We start from the raw sequence: 22,218 nt of genomic DNA, 5'->3' as shown, positions 1-22,218 counted from the left end.
ATAGTGACAGCCCACCACGATTGTTATTGAACATTCCTGCAATCCAAACGAATCCAGCCTGCATGTAGTTGCAGCTATAGGAGCCACAGTAGCTTTTTGCCCACTCTGCGACTTTGTTAGGCTCTAGCAGATTTTAGATGCTGTAGACAGTTTTGCTGTTTACAAACATGGGTCCTGGATGGCTTCAGGTTTTGCCCACTGATGTTGCCCGCTAAATATCGTGGGCAAAAAAGGCAATGATGAGTAGCAGGAGTGCATTATTCCTGTACATAACCACAATTATCCTATCAAGTTTGCCGTAAGCTATAGAAGAATTATTAGTCTTGAGGCGTTATGCATACTTCTTTTGTCTGAAAATGTAAAATAAGACTTTGTGTACATTGAAACAAATCAAAAGCACGTTTTTTGGTTGTAGTGTAGTCAACTAATAAGGCACGTGACTGGAAGTTTCTTTGGGCTACACTCTCACTGCTGCTATCGCACGCGTGAAACCGTCCTAGTTAGGCTGCCATAGTCTACAAGATGCAGTACTTCGAGTGCCATTAACAGCACTAAAAACGAAGATGGTCTGGGCTTCTGACAATGACTAAGAGGCCTCCAACAGTGATGATTAGTGGTGCCAGACTAATTGCAGCTCGGATGCATACATTTTGTTTCTACAAGTAAAATCAAATTGTCATAACTCTATGTCTCTCGCAATGAAGTACTGCTAACTGAACAATCAAGAGCATCACATTTGTAATTTCTCGGGGTCGAGATGCATGTCAAAATAAAGGGCACTTCATTTTTAGTTTCGAGGAGTGAAAATTGGCCGCATGTCACAATCAAGTAAATACGGCAAAACAAACTAAAAAATGATATGTTCTATGATCACTGTGAATTGTGCATTTTGACATGCACTTTTCTGTTCTGAATTTTGCCTTCATTGTCTCTGGGAACGCTTTTGTCTCCTCTGGGAAATGTTGGCCTGGTGCGTGAACCTCAAGATTATCTGTTGATACGAGGCTTTTGTGCCCTATGCAGCAGTCTCGGAGGATGCTGTGGAGGAGCCATGCTGCCAATATTTTTACACCAGGAAGAACTGGCTTAAAACATTCTGGAACACAAGATTCAAGTGAGAGTTTCTACAGGCTAGTGATTTCATCACTGTTGCTTGCAACCGTGACTTATGGGTTGTTTGAAGAGCTCAAGTGTTGGGCTCCATTAGGTGAAGAACAATTCAAGCAGCATTTGTTTACCGTCGATAACCATTGGTAACAAATTTTATTTCAGCTCTCCTATTTATTTGACGTCGATTCTCTACAACCTTAGCGGGATGGCGCAACAGCCTCTACGTTTTATTGACATGAGAGATGTGGCACGATACATACACTGATGATGTCCAAGCACAAAGGTGGTCTCAAGAGGCCTCTAAATGAGTCTTGCAGAAGCATGTGTTGAACAAGCGATAATTGCTTTGAACTCTATCTACAGAACATTCTTGTAGGGTGTAAGGCACACATTTTATATATACATGAACAACAGGCCGCTTGCTTCCTCTGTGGATGCTCCTCTGTGGGCTTATCTGCGCTTGTGCCAATTAGTTTTTTCCTGTAAATTTATGTGCTGCTGACAATGTTCTTGGTACTATGCAAGGCCAACATGTCTGGCCCCATCGAAGTGGAATTTGCGAGCGTGCGTCTTTCGATGCTTTCTTGGCAGAGGTGCCCCCTTCATCTTTTCTTGTCAGAACTGCAGTTCTTGGCAGCCCTCAGGTTCTGCAGAGGATGGCCACTGCTGGATGAAAATCACATTGATAGCGGCGAATTAGTCCTGCATGCCAACTGGCTTACATTGGAGTAGAGATGTACCTATGCATCTGTCTTTACTTATGTAAATTCGAGCTCATGTGGGACACTATTAAAGCATTTTTTGAGATGTCGTTAACTATAGATTCTTGCCTGCTGTAATGAGAAAGACCATGAGGAGCCTTCCTATTAGCAGTGTTCACATAATGTTGAAGGGGCGGCATATAAAGTAACATTATCGTTAGACTGCACATTTGACAGTAACACTATGTTGTCGTAATGTCACATTCTGTAGCTTGTCTGTAATACTCGGGGCAGAAGCTTTCACACCACACAAGTGCTAAACACATTGTGTTGCTGGATAACCTTATGGGCCTGGCACTACGATTTTGAGATCACATTTGGCATGTCCCTTTTGTGCTGCAAAGAGTGGCCATTGGGGAAAACCAACAAGGTGACTTTTCGTCTGCCAGGCTTCATTCATACAGACACCGACCGATTTTCCGGACCTCTCGGGGACCGAAAAATAGTCTGAAAAATTGAACAATCCGAAAAATCCATTCACACACACACATACACACACACAAGAAAAATAGAGGCTTAGAGCAGCTTAAAAAATCTGTACCAATACCCTGCAACATACTATGATTGGAGGGGATCAGATTTGCCTGGATTTGTACAGGAGTGACACCTGCATATACAGTCTGACAGAAGTGTCACCGCATTGGCCATCTCAATTGCCGGAGATAGCCATGGAGATTGAAGAAACCAGCCACGTTTCTTCACACCGCTTGACTCGCAAAGGTGGGGCCGTTCACGCAAATGCGACGCCGCATAAACACACACAAAGATGCGACGTCTCCGAGAGACGCCTGCCCTGTAGGCACACCACATGCAAGATAGCAATCAAAACTTAAAAACAAAAATGGATTCCGCACAAGGTGATTATGATGATAGTGCTGACTGAAAAAAGTAAGAAACAAGAAAAAGTGCTGTCCCCTGGAGCGTTCCATCAGCCAAGGAAGAGCGAGCATGTCCTCCGAGACTGGAAAATGTTGCGCACACTCTTTTGAAAGCGTGCGCCTCCCAATCTTGGAGGCCATAGGGCGGGCCACTGAAAGTGAACCCAGCGGAAAATCCAACATGGCGGCCCCCAAGATAGGGTTGCAGGCATGGAGGAAAAAAACAAAATAGGAGAGGCCCTGACATCAAGTTTTTGAAGCCGTAAATGCAGCCATGTTGGTGTGCCATCTCCCTTTGCGCCTCCAGTCAGCTCACCGGAGCAGATAGACGCGAGCTTTGAACTTGCATTGCTACGAGTTGCCGGATGCGTGGGCTGCCGATATGTGTCAGAACAAAGCCTACAAAACCTCTGTAACAGTTTCAGTGAAGCAGACTCACTTCTGTGTTTTTCCTAGGCACATTGAACATGACGACGAAGACCTGTGCTGTGATTACTCGAGCATGTCTGATGCTGGCTGACGCTCACACTCAGACCCTAAACACAACTTTCAAGCTTACACACCATGCTCCAGGGTCACCTTGTCTTGCGAATAGAATGTGCTGCGAGAAAGACACGGGCCAAAAAATCTTATCTCACTTTTCAAAGCCTGAGAGCAGCGGCAAGAGCTTCAGGAGCGCGGTTCCTATGGCAACTTTGACATTTGGTGTACCAGTCCCAGTGCTCCTTTGTGAAAAACAGCTCATGACTTCCACCACACTTTCTCCAGCACATCTGTGCTGCCCAGGGCCTCTCCTATGCTTTCCTTCCTCTATGGGTTGCAGGGCTCGGAACGAGCGATGTAGTACAGAAAATTGAACTTTGGGGTCTAAATTCGTCCGAAAAACTGGTCATGAAAATGCATTAGATCTATGGGAACCCTGGCGGTACAGTGCTCATGGAATGAAATGCGTCAATTTAGGGCGAAGTAATGCGCATACTTTCGTTTCCACCGGCTGCAGTTCATGTCACACCGACGTAATTTTGGCGCGTACACTAACATTGTAGTCCTCGTCACCTTCGGTGACCAAATTCCTTGCAGCATGACATAGTGCTCTCGCGCACTTTGCACGTATGCAGGGTTCTACTAAATGCTCCGTGTCGCGTTTCATTCCGTGAGCACTGTACATTTATGAAGTCTGGAATGTCCACCAAGTCTGAATTTTTGGAGTCCATGAAATCCGTCGGCGACTGAAAAAAAAACAATTTAAATTAATTTGAGCTCAACTCAGAGGCACACGAGAAACTTTATCAGACAAGCAGCGCACAGCATGAAGCACACTCACTTTTTGGATCACCATACTTACTTACTTACTACCATTACTTACTTACACTTACTACCATTGCCCAGCTGCCCCAGTGCGTGCGAAATAAATGCACTACAAAGAGCCTTAAAATCAATCCCCTGGGCTACCAGTGATCTCCAGGGTGCCCTGATGACACAGTGGCGCGCTTTTGTTGATACTCATGCGTGGTCTGCAAATCTTGGTTCTCTTTAGTGCACACCCGCAAATGTAGAGCATGGGGTGACCTACGCCACTGTGGCTTCATAGAGCACCACCAAAATTATGGATTTGGATTCTACTGAAGATGCAGTGTCATTACATTCTTTCCCTTTTGCTCTGGGTAATCGAAACCACCGAGTTAATATTGTCCTTTTGTGAGATCGATGACCTGTGGAATCTTCACTATTTCATTTGGAGAGCCCCTCGCTTTCCTCCAATACGTTTAGCAGTACCCATGTTTGTTGCACCCTTTACCGCTGTGCACACACAACATGCGGCGATGTGCTTGAGCATGGAGATAGACATGTCTTATTTATTTCCAGACGGCGCAGTCTTACCAATGGTTCTCCCTAATGAAGTAATGAACCAAAATAATGTACTCTCCTGTTTAGTAAAAGATAAGGAGACCTCTTTGTTTCATATCTGCTTGCTTTCATTCATTCTTAGGACCCAGCAGAGTGCACTGGTTGCTAATGACAGAATCCCAGGAAAGAGACTTGTTTTGATGTCTACAAAAGCTTGGACACGCTTAAAGGGACACTAAAGGCAAATAATAAGTCGACGTGGACTGTTTAAATACGATTGCAGAAACCTCGCAACGCTTGTTTCGGGCCAAGAAAAGCAGTTTATGAGAAATTTACATCTGAAGTATCTGAATACCTTTTTTGAAATTCAAATCTCCCACCAGAAAACCGAGGGAGTGGTGACGTTGCATACGCCATCACCACCCTTTGCTGCCGTCAGTGAGTAAAACGGCGCCCGACATATCAGTGGACAGAGCAGTGGACAGAGACAGAGCAGTGGATTCGCTGCTGCAGCTGCTTTTGATCAAGTGGCGTAGACTGTTCAGGCATCCTGTGACATCACATGGAAGTTGAATTCTCTGCTACTTGCAGTTTGTGCGAGTTTTGCGAGCCTGGAAGTTTTCTAATAATGAAATAGAGCTAGGCAAGTAGCATTTTATTTCATCTTACAATACAAGGATGTTATTTGCAACAAGTGGTTAAGTACTAGTGACAAAATTTAACTGAGGAGTGCTTTCATCCTCGGGCAACTACTTGAATGTCCCGGGGGAAATCTCTAATCATGTCCTGCATTTACCTTAATTTCACGATTATTGAGGCTTTGTTCATGATAATATTGAGACCTCAGAGATTCCCTAGCACTAATCTATCACTTTAGCTTGACTGAACATTTGCCTTTAGTGTCCCTTTGAGGCTGTACTCCCGGGCACCTTATCTTTACTTTCTTATCTTTCTATTTAGTGAATAAGGTTTCAATGCATGTACAGGGAGTGGTGCAACAGGTCTAAGAGTCAATAACATCTCACCTGCTTGAGAGTCCGTGTGTCCTGTTTACATCTGCAAAAGAAAAGGGTGACAGCATGAGTTGCAATATTGACCATAGGAGGGATATATGTTTCAGCAAGAGGGCAGGCTACAGACAAAGCTTCATTCCAGGCAGATTGGTTCTGGTTTATATTGCTGCAGGCAAGACCCGCACCAAAGAACACTGCATTTACGCTAACCATTGTGTATTGTGTGCCATCATAAGTGGTATGTTGGACATGAACTTGCAGCACTACACATGAGATGTCGGTGCATACATTATGCATACCTTTCTCCGTCCCTCATTCTTCACCATTGTTCTTACAGACCCTAACATGGTTTAACAAGCAAAGAACCTTGACATGTCTTTGCACTATGAATTGGATTCAAAGTAGGCATCGGTTGTGCTATGGCACGCTTCCGCATGCTTCACTGCAAGAGAGCTGATGTGTGTGCATAGCGAAACGACCATATGTGCTGGAAATGGCTTTGTTTCTCAAGACTGTGCACTTCTGGCTTTTAGTTAGACGTCACTCCCAGTGAAAATGACTTGCAATGTTTGTTGTGCTGCCAGATAAAGGGCTCCTATGTTTGCACACCTGAATGCCAGTAAAGAAAGCAGTGCCACATCTTTGGTTCTCATGGTTCTCGCTTCGCGCACTACCACTAGGGAACCACAAACACATGAGTGTGTTCGTGCATAGACATATGTACATGCACTCTCAGAACATACAAGTTACAAACATACAAACTAGCATAAAAATAAAATAAAAAGACATTGAGTAGTATACAAGCTAATACAAATGCTTATAAAATACAGGGTACAGTGTGTAAATATAAATGCAAGCATGGGGCCACAATATTTTGGAGTAGCAGGTTGATGAATGTGGAGTGAATGTGAGAGTTTATTGCAGTCAGTATAAGGGACTACGTGGCTAAGGTTTTCAATCCTTGATTGAGTTATAGTTCACTTCCAAGTACACTTCCTGTGAAAAAGACCTCTAGTGGCTACTTTTACTGAACTGAAACACCCACCAACCCATGTGGCAAGTTTGATGTTCATCTTACATCTTATTATAAAGTTTCTCCTTGTCATTACAAGAACACTTTTCTGGTGTCAGCCTAAAGCTTTTTTATGCTATTTATTTATGCTACTTCTATTGCAGAAGCAATAGAAGTATTGTTCAGGGCTTTGAATTTTAAATACTATAGCGTGCAGTGCTTATGGCTAAGGGAGACTTTCTTAAATTGGTGTTCAGATTTATTCAAAGCCATGCAATGAACATAGTCAGATGTTTGCATTCTCGGAAGAGCCAAAAGAACAGTCTATGTGTCCTTCGCATGTTGTGCCAGTGCCTACTTTTCATTTTTATCTTGCAATTTACAGATGTGCTGCTCTATTTGGCCTTCCAGTTTATAGAAAGTGACCAGTAGCAGCTTTAATTTTTCATGGTAAAACAAAGCATGCTGGTGCAACAAGAACACTGGGGTATTATGAAGGTTTATTTATTTATTTATTTATTTTTTTTTATTTATTTATTTATTTATTTATTACATACTGCCAATCCCAATGGGGACTATTGCAGGAGGGCAAAACAAAACAAGAAAGAAACACAATTACAAATAAAGTGTTAATACACAGTTACAGATTTTATACAATATTCAAGAATTATCAGCACAAGAACTATGAAACAGAGACACTCAGGGGGGCCTTTTCAAAATTGATGCAGCAGCACACCACGCCGAGTACTTACATAAGGAAGCATTCCTACCTGCACGAGATATATTTTAATAACAATCGTGGCAGCATCCTGTTAAAGCACAACAGTTTATTTTTAATGGCAGGCTCACATGCAGCCACTTTTTTGTTGTTTTTTACATCTTATGTGAGACTGAGTTTTATCCATGCAAATGTCAAAGACTAATTGTGGCTAGCGATGCTGTTAGCCAATCAAACAGACGTATGAGTTTGCTGCAGATTGCATACCAACTTGGATTAGGACGGGCAGGATGGTCGAAACTTGTCGCACAAATAGCACCAGTAACAAACACTCACAGAGGCAATTGCAGACCACCTCTGCTAATGGCTGATTTATGGGAAAGCATTGTCAACAGGTCTGTGCGTAGTGTTGATTTGCACATCCCTTTCGCATTGCTAAAGTGGTTGGCAGTTTTTTCAGTAAAATGTTTGTTAATCTGTCCTGTCCGTATCTCCATCTCTTTTTCTGTGCTTGTTTGTCACTGGTGTTATCCTATCTAGTACGCTTGTATAATCATCCATTAAGCAATAATCAAACCTGCAACCTTTCCCTTTTGAGAATACCTCCCTCTGCGAGTTGAAGCTCATGAACAAAAATGTCAGCAACAGTGGTGGCTGGGCGCCAGAAAATTCAGCCAGAAAATTCAACCGTAGAACATGGCATCATGGGTAACAACTCAGTTGCAGCATCACATTAGATAATTAGGGCGACATTAATTGGAGTTCAAATTGGATGTAAGCTTGGCATTGATGGGTGGTTAACTGATTATAGGTACAGGGACAACTAGACGTTGGTGAAAAGGGTGATCATGAATCTATGAAGAAATAGCAATGTGAGCAAAGCACAGAACTACTAACAGTTGCATGATCACATTGTTTAGTTTTAATGTCTATGCATTGTGCAGTTGCTCAGTGTAACCAGGGCATATGTTGCAGGCATTGTAGAGGAGGAAGATAACTTGCGGAGCTGGTAGTGTTGTGAACACTAGTGCAGTGTACACTACACTAGTGTAGTGCAACCCGACTGTGTTACGAGCGTCGCAGAGGAGGGCTATCTAGGAGCTGGCAATGTGAACAGTCTGACTGATTGTAAGTGAAGATAAGCCAGGGAAAATGGCACGCCAGGTATAGTACATTTCGTTAATCAGTAGTGTGAGAGATGGCTTGGGGAAACATAGGTGCAGTGGTTTCTTGAGTCTTGTGCAAGGAGGGACCAGTGATTGTGTGGCTCCCATGGTAACGCTATACTCACATGGTTCCGAACAGATGACTGCATTTTGAATATCCCAACCGATGCACAGTCAACCAGCACTACATTGTGCAACTTCCGGTTAGGCTTCAGAACTGTCCTGTTATGGCACCAACAACAGCATCATTGCAACTTTTTGACAATAACATACAGCTGTGTACAGCTATAAGTTTTTCAGGCTGAAAAATTGTACAAGAAGGATAAATTTGGCTGCATCAAGTGATGTTCTGCATTTTTACACTGACTGCTGTCAAGTTGTTTGAGAGAGAAAAAATAAATATTGATCAGTTATGATTTATTATGAACCAAGAGACATGCAGTAATTCAGCTTGCTATGGGAATCTAAAGGAACACTAAAAAGAAAGAAAGAAGATAGAAAAGAAAAACGTTGGGCCATACTTTTAGGTCACAGTTCTGAAAATTTTCCAATAGGCAGATGTTTTGTAAGCCAGAAAGCATAAAAAATCAGACAGGCAGTGACATGATTTATATATTCCTGAGATGGCTAGCTCTGACGTTAACAGGTTGGAGTGGGGGTAGGCTGAATCCAGATAAATGCTGAATTAAATAAAGACGTTTTGCATCATCTTCAAAAATGAAAGAAAAAAAAGATCAGGTTGGCAACTCTTGGTAGGCTTCTTTGGCATAAAGAGTAGCCAATACTATGCAGGGTATCGAAGGTTCTGACATCACCGCTGCCTCGATAGGAATTACTGAGGCAGAGATGCCTTACCTTCAGGTGTGATTTTCTCTGGACAAGTAATTTTCCAATGCCTACTTAAATTCTTGATGCTGCTGTGACATTTAAACCAACATTTAAAGAGAGCTGTTAAATTGAGCTATAGGGTATATTACATTTTATAAGCCCCTTACCATGAGCGAAAGCTTATGCAGGAAAGGACGCACAAAAAAAAATTAAATGGTGGCACCGCCACCTTGTCATTTTCACACCAGACGTTCCCGACGTCATGAATTTTGAGTGTCGGTTTCAGTCAGTTTTTGTTGATAGAGAAAGATTACGCTGCATTGGAAAGTCGATGCAGAATCAAGTTGTAAGCTTTCCCGGCACAAAAATAGTTGAAATGCGCCTAAGTGCCGTGAAATTTTTATGTCACACTGACATCACAGGTCGGGCGGCTTCTGCGCGAAATTCAAGAATGCAAATTCGTCAGTTATGTGCGCTACTATGCTACTTTGCTTTTATCGCAGAAATATGTGCCTCCCTTTAGTGTCCCTTTTTATTTTTTCGTCTTAGTGAATCGTTGCCGAGGTGCTAAAGAGTGAGTTCATTTATAGCACAATGGCTGCATTGATTCGCGTTTGAATGCCTCGATCCTGGCTCTCTCACTTTTGAGTAACGCAACTGATATAAGGAACAGCTTCGATGAGCTGCACCGCGTTATAAATTTAAACACTGTACGTTTGAAACTCGTCGATGAGTTCGTCTCAATGCAGCCCATTATATACATCACGTGTAGTACAGTAGACTTCGCTTAAGTGGAACTCAAAGGGACAGAAAAACGTTTTCTGTTTTTCAACGTCTTCCAAGCAGATGATGGAAATCAAATCGCCAACAATTGCTTTATTCGAAACGCGTCCGAGTGTTTCTTCTCGAGATAAATAAATAAATAAAAAAAGAGCTGTAAAATTGAGTTACCGATTGATCGATGCGGGGCACCCAGAGAGCGTGAGCGGTATTGAAAGTAGTTTAAAAGATTTCACACCTGTATACAGTGAGGTTCGCAAACAAAAATCGCGCGCTGTTTTCTTTTTTATGTTCTCTTCATTAAGCCAGTAAATTGTAATCTGTTGTGAATCCTCATCATTCTGATTATACGTAATAATAGTATAAGAATGATCATGCAGTGCAGTAGAACCCCGTAACGGTAAATCATTTGGGACCCAGCTAGAATACATAGTAAACAGAAAATATGTTTAATTGCTTTCAGTTAACATCGTATAGCTTTGGGCGTGGTGTGCAAGTGCGCTAAACTAGCGTGGCCGGCTCTAAGCCATGGTTAAGCCGACGTAGCGCTTGGTATGCATCGATAGCTTCTCTCTATCACCAGCATCATCTTGACTCGCTCCCTGTTGTCTTTCCGCCTCGTCTCCTAGCTCTGCGGACATGAGCTCCCATCCGGCCAAGCTGTCCACTAAATTTCATAACTTTCTTCCTCACTTTCTCTATCCTACTCTCTGACACAAAAATTTCGGGGAAGGAGTGGGTGGGCACGTGTTCAGTGTGCCCGGGTAATGTTCCCATTATCGCGACGTAGCTGTCCCGACCCGAATAGGAATGCAAGGAGAGAAGGCGTTGCGACGCATGTATACATAGTATGCACGTACGTCATTCAACGATACTCCGCGACTTCCGGTTTACGGCAGCGCCATGCTGGGGAACTATGCGCGCGCCTGTTGTTAAGGTACCCCAAGATGGTGGAAGGTAGCGGAAGCAGACGACAGCAGCGGATGTGACGTCACATGCATACTATAAATGTTAGCTTGCGGCCGGGAACCGTCTTGATGGCGGCCTCGTGAGACGCAAAGAGCGCGCATCTACAAGCCCCGTGCTCCGCCGTCTTCTGTTTCGATCCAGTGCGCGAACGCACGTGTGTTTTCTATAAGGTGGCTCTTAAATATAGGCACGCCGCGCGGTCCCTTCGCACGGTCTGGCCCGGAGGGAGTCCGAAATAACACCGGCCTCAGCGACGCTGCTGCTGGAGCCCCGAAAGCGGGCTCGGCAAGCGCTAGCGATCTAGCTAACGCAGTTAGGTGATTATGTACGCACGTTCACGTACAGCTCATACTGAAGACTGCACGGGGCCCAAGACTGCACGGGGCCGTAGTCATACGAAAGATTGAAGAACTGAACACCGTTCCAATTAATAGTATTTATTATTACAAAAATTTTTTTTTTTTGTATGTCGGCGCCACCACGCTGTCTTCGAGCCCCTTCCACCACGGCCGCCGTGCTGCTGCCCATATTGAACGCGACTGTAGATGCAGCGCGCCTGTTTCGTATCTCTTGCGTAGGAAGATTCATGCAGTACATTGTGGAGCTTTCATTTTTTTTAGTTGTTTACTGAAGTAGCGAGGTCACAGCCCAGGTGGAATGTGGATAAGCAGCGATGCAATTGAGGCGCGGCGACGTCTGCGTGCGTAAGTCCACCGCGGTACGTGCAAGCTGCTTGTACAATCTGTAGACCTATAGAGTGTAAAGCGATTCAATCAAGACACACTCATTTCGCCGGGTCCTGGGCTGACGATTTCATTCACGCTACTCCTTAACGTGATACTTGAGCGCAGCTCTATAGGGGTTTTTTATTTCCCCATATATTGGGTGGCGCGGCTGATATGTCGCGTGCGGCACGTTGCAAACGGGGCGAATTGTGGCGCGACTGCCTCGCTAATCGGGAGATCTCGAGAGGCATCGCGTGGGTGACGCGTGGGCGCAATTCACAGCAGCCGCCGCAGACGGACTTCCGCTCATGCAGCGCTTTGTTTCCATATATGGTGTCGGTGGCGTCATCGGTGAACAGACTACGCGCGCTGCTCTGGCGCCATCCCGTAGCCATCGTCGTCACCGCAGAGCCCGTCTTTCGCAGCACTACGCTTTTCTCACGCTTTCGCCATACCCTCCACCTCCGCTTCCCTCCCCCCCCCCCTCTCTCTCTCTCTCTCTCTCTCTCTCTCTATATATATATATATATATATATATATATATATATATATATATATATATATATATATATAGCGCAAGCTTTCTACATTGCAAATTAATAAATAATTTGTTGTATTAATTTATTTACTGCAAATAGACGACTCCATTAGGGAACAGATTATGTAAGATGTAAGGAATCGCAGTCTCGGTAATGTTTTGAGATTTGCTTCGTACGTTCCCTACACACGTGAAATACAGAAATTACTTAATTTGTCAACCGCTGAACTGATTTGAATGAAGTTTGTTGCTGCTAAAGCAGCTAGTTTCTTGTTTTTTAAGCTCTCCAATGTTCCACAGGCAAATAAAGAGAAAGCTGACAATTAGAAACCCACTAGAAGAAAGCATGTACGCTGCCTCTATTATCGCACCAAAATGGCACCTCCAAAATTTGCGTAAACAAGGTAATGATACCCGCGACAATGGGTCGGTGGTGACAGCTCAGTTTCCAACTACAGGACTACGTTGACACGAATAAACTTATTGTGATACCGAAATGGATGCCAACTTCCCCTTTCTAGGAACACCACCAACCTTGTGGGTTTTTCCAGAAGTCATTTGGTTAACCCATAGCTCAAACATTCATTCCACCGCTTTGAGTTGTCTACTAATTCGTGCTTAGCTTGCAGTCAGTTATCTTCCTGGTTAGCTGTGTTGATAGAACAATCGTGTCTGTATGATAGACGGTGGCGCTTGGGCCACGGCGATTTTTTTTTGTCTCGAATTTTTTTTTTTTTTTTTGTGGTACTGAATTCATCCACGTCAAGGCAACCTTCACGTGGCTTCACGTGGCTGCATATCTGATATGATAGCAATATCTAATCTCAAAGTTTCGCCCCGACAACTCTTAGAAAAAGCTGTGTACAAACATGACACCTAGGTATGGTAATCTGATTAACATTATAGTATGATTCGATTGCAAAACATTCTATAACTGCTTGGGCTGTGACATGTTACATTTAATTGAGCTTCATATAGCACGTTCTGCTTTTGCCTAATTACAGAAGGCGCACTGCAGAAGCATTATCGCCCGCTTTTCGGACATGCTGAACGCGTTGGCAGTTTGACCGTACGTAAAAAAAAAAAAAAAAAAAATGTTGCTTTGTGTCACTTCCGTCATCATTTGCGAGCAAAGTCACATGCGTAACAACGATAGCAGGCTTTAATTAGCGTTGTACATCTGTGGTCGCGATGCCGAACGGTTCACGTTCAGTTCGTCCTTTTAGCATGTTTTGTGCGCGGTATCATGCCGGCGTTCTTTAACCCCAGAAAACCCAAACACCGTTCCACATAAAGGCTGATTATCTCTTTCAATAGGGATGTACTTGTACAACAAACAAACAGTGATCTTATTTTGATTCATTATTAATTAATTAACTATTGGCAAATGAACTTCCGCCCCAGCGTGCAATGAACGCCACTGTGGCTTTTGCGTTAAGATTCCCGCTTTCAAACGAGCATTTCGAGGTCAGAGTATCAAATATGATATACGTTGGGCCTTGTCGAAGGCTAGGATGGAAGAGCACTAGGTTGGAAGTATTCGTGCCGTCGACCAACACACGTCGTTTTCTCGAAACTTTCCCGCGTGAAATTACGGAATTTCCCAAAGGTGTTAACCCAAGCAAGTGTTCTTACGCGGCAAGTGCGCCTCAGCTGCACGTATATCACACGTTCCGCTCCTAAACTGTACTCAGTCGCACGGTGTTCAACGATGCATTCAGTCCCGCCCGCCCACACCACACCGCTCGAGCCGATTCTCTGTGGAGTTATTTCTGAGGTCGTCTCTTGCCGCACGCCCGTGGGGAGCAGCTAAAAATAAGCACGCGCCGACAGCCGCGAGGGGCCCAGGAGGATGATGAACGCCGCAGGGGACAGTGCTGGCGCGGACGCATGCTATACTGCTGCTGACCAACAGAAGGGCTTACGTGACATGCTGCACGTAAGAGGGGCGAGCGTCGACTCGGAACCAGACCTTTGCGAACGATTCTATCTGCTTGTTTAGCTGCGTTTGTTTCTTGACCGCCCGACGTCTTTGAAGCCGACCTTTGCGATTTCAGTTCGTGTTTGCGTTACCGACACACTTACATTCAAATGAGATAATTAAGTATTAAAAAAAAAAACATCATTCGTCGGTGCGTCTTCAAGGGTCAGTCAAATTATCGACCCACACAAGTCAAGCCCATAAATAAATAACAAAATTTTCGAATTCACGGGCGGTCACACGCGAGGGAACAACCATTGTCGACGTCCCACTTCAGGCGTCAACAAAGCTATAGGTTATATTGGTAAGCGTATTTAATTAATTAAAATTTTGACTTTAAATTCAGAAGCTGTAAATTGGACTATGAGGAAAGCTGTATAGTTGGGGTTTGGATTGGACAAACTTTAATGAAGGTCCTGCAGGACGCACGTCAGCGCGCAGTGGGCGTCTCCCACGCAGGGACCGACAGGGAATACGGCGTAGTTGGGGACTCCGGATTAATTAGGACCACCTGCGGTTCTTTACCGTATACCGAACTTGCGAATTTGTGGTCAGCTCAGCAACCCCATAACCAACCAGCGACTTCGGTGGGTGTAAGCGTATTTAAAAGAATTCACACTGTCACTATACAGTATAACGTTAGGGAAGGTAAACTTCGCAGATGTGGACCAAGTGCGCAGATACTATAAACAACAGCGTTTGGGTTTTATATTGCGGGTTTTCAGGAGTTTGGTCGTGTACTGTGCTTATTGGGGCACGGCAAATAAATACCGCAGGTCGTCGAAATTAATTCGAATCAACCCCTTCCTCTCCCTCCCCACAGCGTATATCGCACAGCGTGTTTGTTGCTAGGACGACGTTAAGCTGTTTTAAACTACGTTAGGTCTTTTAGGGGCTTGCTATCAGCTCACGCCATTCTTGATGTATGTCTGTTAAGAGTTTGCGTATATACCTGCTACTACAACACCCCTCCCGCCATTCTTTCTTTCTTTCTTTCTTTGCATATGTGTGTCTGTGTGTGTGCGCGCCCACATCGTTTATACATATATAAAATGGTTCTCGCACTTTCCACTTAAGAAACTAGTACTTTGTTATGTGATGTATCAGTATGTGACGTGAACCTGCCGCCCCTTCCGGTAATTAAATGCGCGGCCTTCTCTTTTCTTTTTCCACGGCAGCGAGCGCGCCAGGGAGCATGTGCTCCAGCTATGCTAAGACAGGCGCGACCCCGCACCGCTTGATGGAGTCGGGTCTCGTTGCCTTGTGTTTTGATTGCGACGCCCGTGCCAAGAATTTCCTTCGCCTCCGCGTTCTCTCGAGGAACGCCAGTGTCGACGGAGTATTTACGCGGCACCGCGCGTTGTTTACGCCAGCTGGAGTTCAACGTCACCGCGGATTCGCATTCAAAGCTTTGCGCCGCTGGCCGGATATAAACCGCACTGTTTACCCTGGCCCCGCTCCGTGGCTCGTGTCTTGATTCCGTCGTTGTTGGATCGAACGCTTTGGCTTTAAAACGGCTTTAAGCTTGCACGGGCTCTTATGCGCTGCGCGAGTATTTGTACTGGTTGTCCAGAGCGCATGCAGAGATGCGTATATATACACGAGTGTATGCGCTTATACGGCGTATCACCACGATCTGTTCCTCGCTACGCGTTTGGTTGGGGTTCTCTGTCATTAACGCATATCCACCATTACGAAGGCCTTCTTGAACTATAGATTGAGATGTTTGAAGTAATAAACAAATAAATAAATAAATAACTACCCAGCATTTTCGTTCGTCAGCAATCGGTAAGGCACACCGGGCAAGTTGACGTGTGTCTTGTCTGATTGCGTGATTTCGTTTTCTTGCGCTGATTCTAATATTAATCGTTATTCGCTTGAGCCTCGTCTTCAGGTCACGTTGCTTGGCGATCGTCGCTCTAATACGGCAGTCCGAAAATGCTAGCTTGTTTCGTCCGCGCCGCTTGGTTGCCATCGACCGCAAGATGGCATCAGTGCGTATACTGTACCAGAGTTACTGCATATGCTACCAAAGTTAGCATATATGCAGTAACTCTATACTGTACAAGGTGTTGAACGATTTTCGTTTGTTTGTTTGTTTGTTTTCCGGAAAAGCGACCGGAGCCAAGTATTTTGGAATGATCGGAATTGACGCAATGACTACGTGCATTTTTTTGTGTGTTCCTGTTCTGTTCAGGTTCGACACCGTAGTTCTTGCGTGTTCTAGTATATATGCGAGTGTGTCTTAGTTGTGGCTATATAGTGGCTAAGATTTTGTGCCCGCAGGTACCTCGTATCGGCTCTTTGCATGGATGTCAAGTATGAAAGTATTTGTCTTTCAGCCACCATCGTGCCGCGTGCCCCAGTCGCGTTGCAGATTGTCAAGCGAGGTACAGTGCCGTACGTCTGTCGCAGCTACAGCTACCGACGGTGCGAACGCGCCGGTGAAGTGAGTGCGAGTCTCGCGATGCAGCTAGTGAGTGATCGTCATGGATTTGCAGAGAGACCGAAAGAGAGGGAGAGATAAAATGGTATACGAGGAACAGTGTAAGAACTTTGAAACTTGGTCGAACGGGAATTGCCCGCACAATTCAGATACAAGCGGCTGCTACTCGTCGGCATACGCTGGAACAAAAAGAAAGAAAAACGAGGACGGCAAGGTCACAGAGTCACTTTTGTTGCTTGTTGTCAGCAGCAAAAGTGAGGGAACTGTGTTTTCATCCATCGCGTAAGCTCCATAACTCATGTAATGCATTTAGCTCGTTATTTAATGAAAGGCGATCGCTCAGAAATGTGCTAGCTTGTTTTGATGAAAGGCAATTGTCGGAACAAGCTATTTCGGAATGCCAACCTCATGAACCATCGCAGCAGAGAACAGCAAAGGCTCTGCTGGTACTGCTACAGTTTCTTTAAGACAAGCGGCTGTAGCCTGAATTGGTGCTCGTTTTGCTGAGAATACTCATGTGCTGAGAGAGCGCGCTATGATCGGGACAGGCTATGATCTTGCGCCTCTCTCTCTCTCTCTCTCTCTCTCTCTCTATATATATATATATATATATATATATATATATATATATATATATATACTTTCTTATCTTCCTAATACCCTCTCACCAGTTCCCATTTGCAGGGTATCAAACTGTACTTTCCTTTCTGGTTACCCGTCGTGCCTCTCTCTCTCTTTCTCTCCCTGTGTTTGTGTGTGTGTTAATCAGATACAAAGTATGCAATGACTCTGTGACCTTGCCGTCCTCGTTTTCTGCCTTGTTGTACACCATCATTTCCAACGGAAGGATTGCAGATATATGATCTTCTAAGAATATATGCTACTCCATTCTCCTCCCAATTCTGTACCGCTTGTCCCGCCGAGTGGCTCTTCCATGAAGCCGCCATCAAGGCATGCGTACCGGAAGCGCGTCGCTTCATATTTTTAGTGGCCTAGAAACGGGGTGAGAGCCAGAGCCTCGCACGGCAAAGGAGAAAGAGAGAGTTCGCCTGGCGCCAGCCGTTTACCCCTCACTTTTCCTGTCTCCAAGTGTCACGAGTCTAAAATGGGAGGACCCGAGAATCGTCCCTTCGTGTTTCCTGCAGGTGGCGTCGTAGATCCGTTTTTTTTTTCCCTCGCACCGTACAGCCCGTGCGCAAAGCCTGAATCGCTGTGCGCAGCTTTCGCGTGCAAACTATACCTGACAAAGAAAAAACTATTCTCTGCAGTCTGCACAACTCGCTCGCAGCTTCTGGGCTCTGACTAGTCTGGAGACCGATAGAGGCGCGCTTGCTATGGAGTGCCCTTGACGGTTCGAGCAATGTTTACTGGTCTCGAGCCAATTTCTAGAAAAGTACTAACGAATCACGCGCATGCTTAGTCGACGACTGTTCAGAGTCCTGAATAATCTTTTAATTCGAGCATCGTGCTCCAGCAAACCCAAGGAAACACTCCATAAATGCGTGTAACAGGCTTTTTACTTGCTTTGGCTTTTAGGATCTGAACTTTTAGCTTATTGTTTAGTGGGCCAATTTAGTAATGTAATGTCTGGAACCACACCGGGACCTAATGCGATTTTATTCAGCTCTCTTAGTGTTTTCTTTACTGAGCTTGCAACGTTTCTTTCTTTTTATCTTGTAATAGTCTTCTTCCTCATCGCTTCGCGAAAAGAAGCGGCCGTCGCCACAGTAAGGTGACTGAATGTTTTTTTTTTCATTTACTGTAAGTTAGAAGTGTATAAGAAAATTACAACTCGTTACACTATTACGCCAGCAATGGACCCGCATACCATTGCAACTAGCCCAATTTTCATTCCTTGTGAAAAATCGAACTACACCGTTGACTCAATGGCTGTAACGTTCAAGGTCGCGGGTTCGATCCCTACCACGGTGGTCGTGTTCTCACCGAAGCAGCAGAGAAAGGAGCCCATGTGGTACTCGTACTTACGTTTAATCCGATGCCCTCCGCTCCTTTGTGTCCTTTAGCCAGTGCGTAACATTGACTAATTGGTAACGTGTATAGGTTAGCTGGCCCTTTATCACAGATGCGAAGTTTGCGCTGCGTAGTTCCAACAGAACACTCACGAAGAAAAACGCGATTACACACACATACACAAGTCGATTGTTCATATTAACAACTGTACATGTTAGTAACCAGCACTTGTTTGCGCATCACCTCAAGTGTGCGACCGTGTTTCCTTCGTGTGCGTTCTGTCAGAACTATGTAGCGCAATTTACCATCCAGGCAACTTTGGATCGTTAAAGCATATTAGCAGTAACTGTTCTGGAATGTCGGGTGCCTCGCACACGTCTCGAGCACCCGTTCCGGAGGACCATGCACCGCCACTTATGTAACTGGTCCACTGCAGCTTCTAGGGAACAGAAGTGGGCCAGCACTGACATTGCAGCACCGTAGAAGACGGTGGGCAGCGAAGCGACGTGCTCGCTGCTCGGTCTTATTTTGCTCCCGCGCGACCTCGGCGTTCCTGTTCGCTCCTAGCCTGTTCACGGCCTGACAGATGGGCTTCGTGAAGCGCAGCCCACTCTCCGAGAGAAGAATAGCGGAGGGAAAAGCGAGGAGGATGCGGGGAGGGGGGGGAATTGGAGGGGTGGAAGGGCGTTTATTTTGAGATGCGGGCCCGGCGTTCTTGGCTCTCGTAACGCGACCAGCCATAGCCCCGTTTCCCAACCGCTGCTTGTTTGGGTTTGCAAAGGTTCAGCGAGTGTGCGCGGCCAAGCGTTTTGCGCAGAAGCATGAGTGCCAGTTCTTGACGTGCTCTGCCAGGTGCTCGACGCGAAAAGACGATTGATGTTTGATCGACGGCGCCTTCTGTAGAAACGAGCACGGCGACGAGATATTGCCGATGCCGTTAAACGAGCCTGCAACGGAACGATATGGATTAAGGCGAAGGCCGCGGGAGTCCCCAGCCTCGAGTATCGATACCCCTTTTACAGCGAAAGAATGGGACCCGTAAATCTCAAAACTGTTTTTTGCTTTCTTTAAGACGAACTGATCACAGAAGGGGACGAGTGAATGGGCGTAAATGCTGTTGCTTGTAACAGAAAACGCTTTGACCCCTTAACGGTTTGTGACGAGCTCGCCTCGACATCAATTATAGGGATTAACGAAGAGTCCATCTCGTCATGTGTGGCTTGGTGTCATTTTCTGCTGCTTGTGACTGACGACACATCGTTGCTCGATTTCTTTCCTTTGGACGGCACATGAAGCAATTTGGAGCGAACAAACGTACTGATTATATTGGTGCTCTCTTGCCGAATGACATCGACATGTTAAGCGGCCACTGTAATATATATATTGTATTTGTTTGAATTTCTGTGTCGTAGCGGTAGCAAATCAGGACGGAGGGGTAGTGACAAGGGCTTTCATAGACTCAAGCTACCTCATCTCTTTATCCGGTGCTCCTCGTAATTGTTACTAAATACAGTAATTTTATTATTAATAAGAATATTTCTATGCTTTACTTGGAGCATATTTTAAAGCCTACAAGAAGAATTATCTGCCCGGACGGGCATCATTTGCAATAAAAGCCAGTGCAATCCGTTCACTAATTATCTAACAACAGGCGTTTTTGACAAGTTGGCTTCGCCTGTACGCTGCTCCGTCTAACAGACAAAGCACGCTTTACAGGCTTATGTAGTGTGAGGGCAAGGTGTTAGTAGGGCAATGTGGGGGCTGTTCTGAAATATGCAAGCACGGCTTGCACAAGAAAAACAGATGTTCACAGGCTATGAAATCAATCTGCGTTTCATGCGAATTTCACTTTACTTGAGACCATTATTCGCAGTTCCCATTAGTATCGGCGACTTCGCGTCACGCAACTAAGGTTTGGGCTAAAATGATTTAGCATGAAAAGGAGGCGTTCTCTTCAAATACTTTCAGCCCACCAACTTACTCTAACTAGTTGAATAGTTCCTTCCTTACCTGAATAGTTCCAGGTTCGTTAAAAAAAGTTCCCTTTGCGATCAGTGAAAGCAAATGAAAGAGCTGCGCGACATCAGGCCGACAAAAAAACTTTGGTGCACAGAGGCACGCAGTTCTGACATCGACCTGCTTTCAGAGGGAAAAAAAGAAAAGAACTGCTAGCTGTTGCCAGCAGACTATTTCTGGCCTCGCTCACTACCAAGGCCGCTGTCAGTGTTGTAACAAGTTTCTATTCCGTGCACATTGAAGAGGGGTGTGAGATTTCATTTGCTACTAGAGCTGAGATAGATTGCAGAAGCCATATAAGGACATGTCAGTGGGATGCATATAACATGCGCTTGGCGACAGACATTGGAGCTAAAAGTGAAATATATATATATATATATGCTGTGGCAATACTATAACTATGACAGTACGAAAAGTAAGGACATGCAAACTTGAAAAAAAAAAAAGCTGTGCAATAATAATGCCTTATGAAGCTAGTTATGAAATGATCGAAGTGACTTGCCCAAGCGCGTTGTCAGAATTCAAGTCATGACGACGTTGTAAGTCTCGCTGCTTGCGTCAGTGCACATATGTGAGCGTGTGAGGAAGTGCGAGTCGATTAAACGGCCTTAGCAAGCATGTCTGGTTGCTCGTCGCAAGAACTTGGGCGCGAATTTCTCGCCTTTGTACTCTGGCAAAGTACGCACAATTTCTGTCCTTCATTTCAAAGAATACGTAACGTTACCTTTTTTTTTCTAGATCACAACAAAGGAAACACTTGCCAGAAGTTTTCTCTTCAATTAATGTGAAAAAAAAATAAAACAACTCACACGCGTGGTACGTTGTTTTCAACCAACGAGTAATTATTGCTTGCTGGACTAGAAGCTTTTGAAATAGATATATCTGAACTTTTTTTTCCAGCTCTCGTCTTTCTCAGTTTCTCTAGACAGAATAAAGTTGATTTAATTTTTATTTTGTTTTATGTGTAGTTGTCTGATTAAAAAAACCAGACAAAAAAGAGAGCACTAGCTGCGTCAGTGAGGTCAGTGAATCAAGGAGCGAAAAGTGCGTACTTCACCAAGACAAGCTGTGCTGGCATAGTGCATTGAAAACCTTTACATTGTCCATTGCTTGAACCGTTGGCTCCCTTTTAACTTGCTTCCTTTTTTGTGTGTGTTACTCTACATTCAACTTGTTGAGTAGTTAAGCCAGCCAAATAAATAATGTTAGCGCGTTATGGCGTTGAAAAAGAAAGAAGCCTCAAATTGTACGTTTCGTTCCGAATTTCTGTAGCTGAAGAGGAAGAAAAACGGGAATGATTTACGCAGTTGCTGTTTCTTCGGTGGTAAGAGCAACCAGACCTGTGTTGCGCTTTACGGTGCAGGCGAAGCCGGACAGTCGTAGAAGAAAGATTGCTAACTTACGCTTGGTCGGAGCACGTTGTGCTCCGTGATACGGGACAGCCGCGCTACCCGTGAA

General features: G+C 44.8%; 1 long non-coding RNA gene across 2 annotated transcripts in view; it reads right to left on the bottom strand.

Annotated features, from left to right (window-relative positions):
• Nucleotides 1–1,244: 1,244 nt before the first annotated feature.
• LOC126517955 (uncharacterized) overlaps nt 1,245–22,218 on the bottom strand; it is a 41,459-nt gene continuing 20,485 nt past the window's right edge. For both annotated transcript variants that reach the window (XR_007596312.3, XR_008609850.2), the window contains exons 2-4: nt 8,632–8,728; nt 5,623–5,653; nt 1,245–1,776 (exon numbers count right to left, since the gene is read on the bottom strand). This is a non-coding gene — a long non-coding RNA (uncharacterized lncRNA). The remainder of the gene's footprint in view (nt 1,777–5,622; nt 5,654–8,631; nt 8,729–22,218) is intronic.

Source organism: Dermacentor andersoni, chromosome 11 (genome assembly GCF_023375885.2).
Source record: "Dermacentor andersoni chromosome 11, qqDerAnde1_hic_scaffold, whole genome shotgun sequence".
Taxonomy (NCBI): Eukaryota; Metazoa; Arthropoda; class Arachnida; order Ixodida; family Ixodidae; genus Dermacentor; species Dermacentor andersoni.
This window is presented reverse-complemented; position numbering and strand designations above follow the sequence as displayed.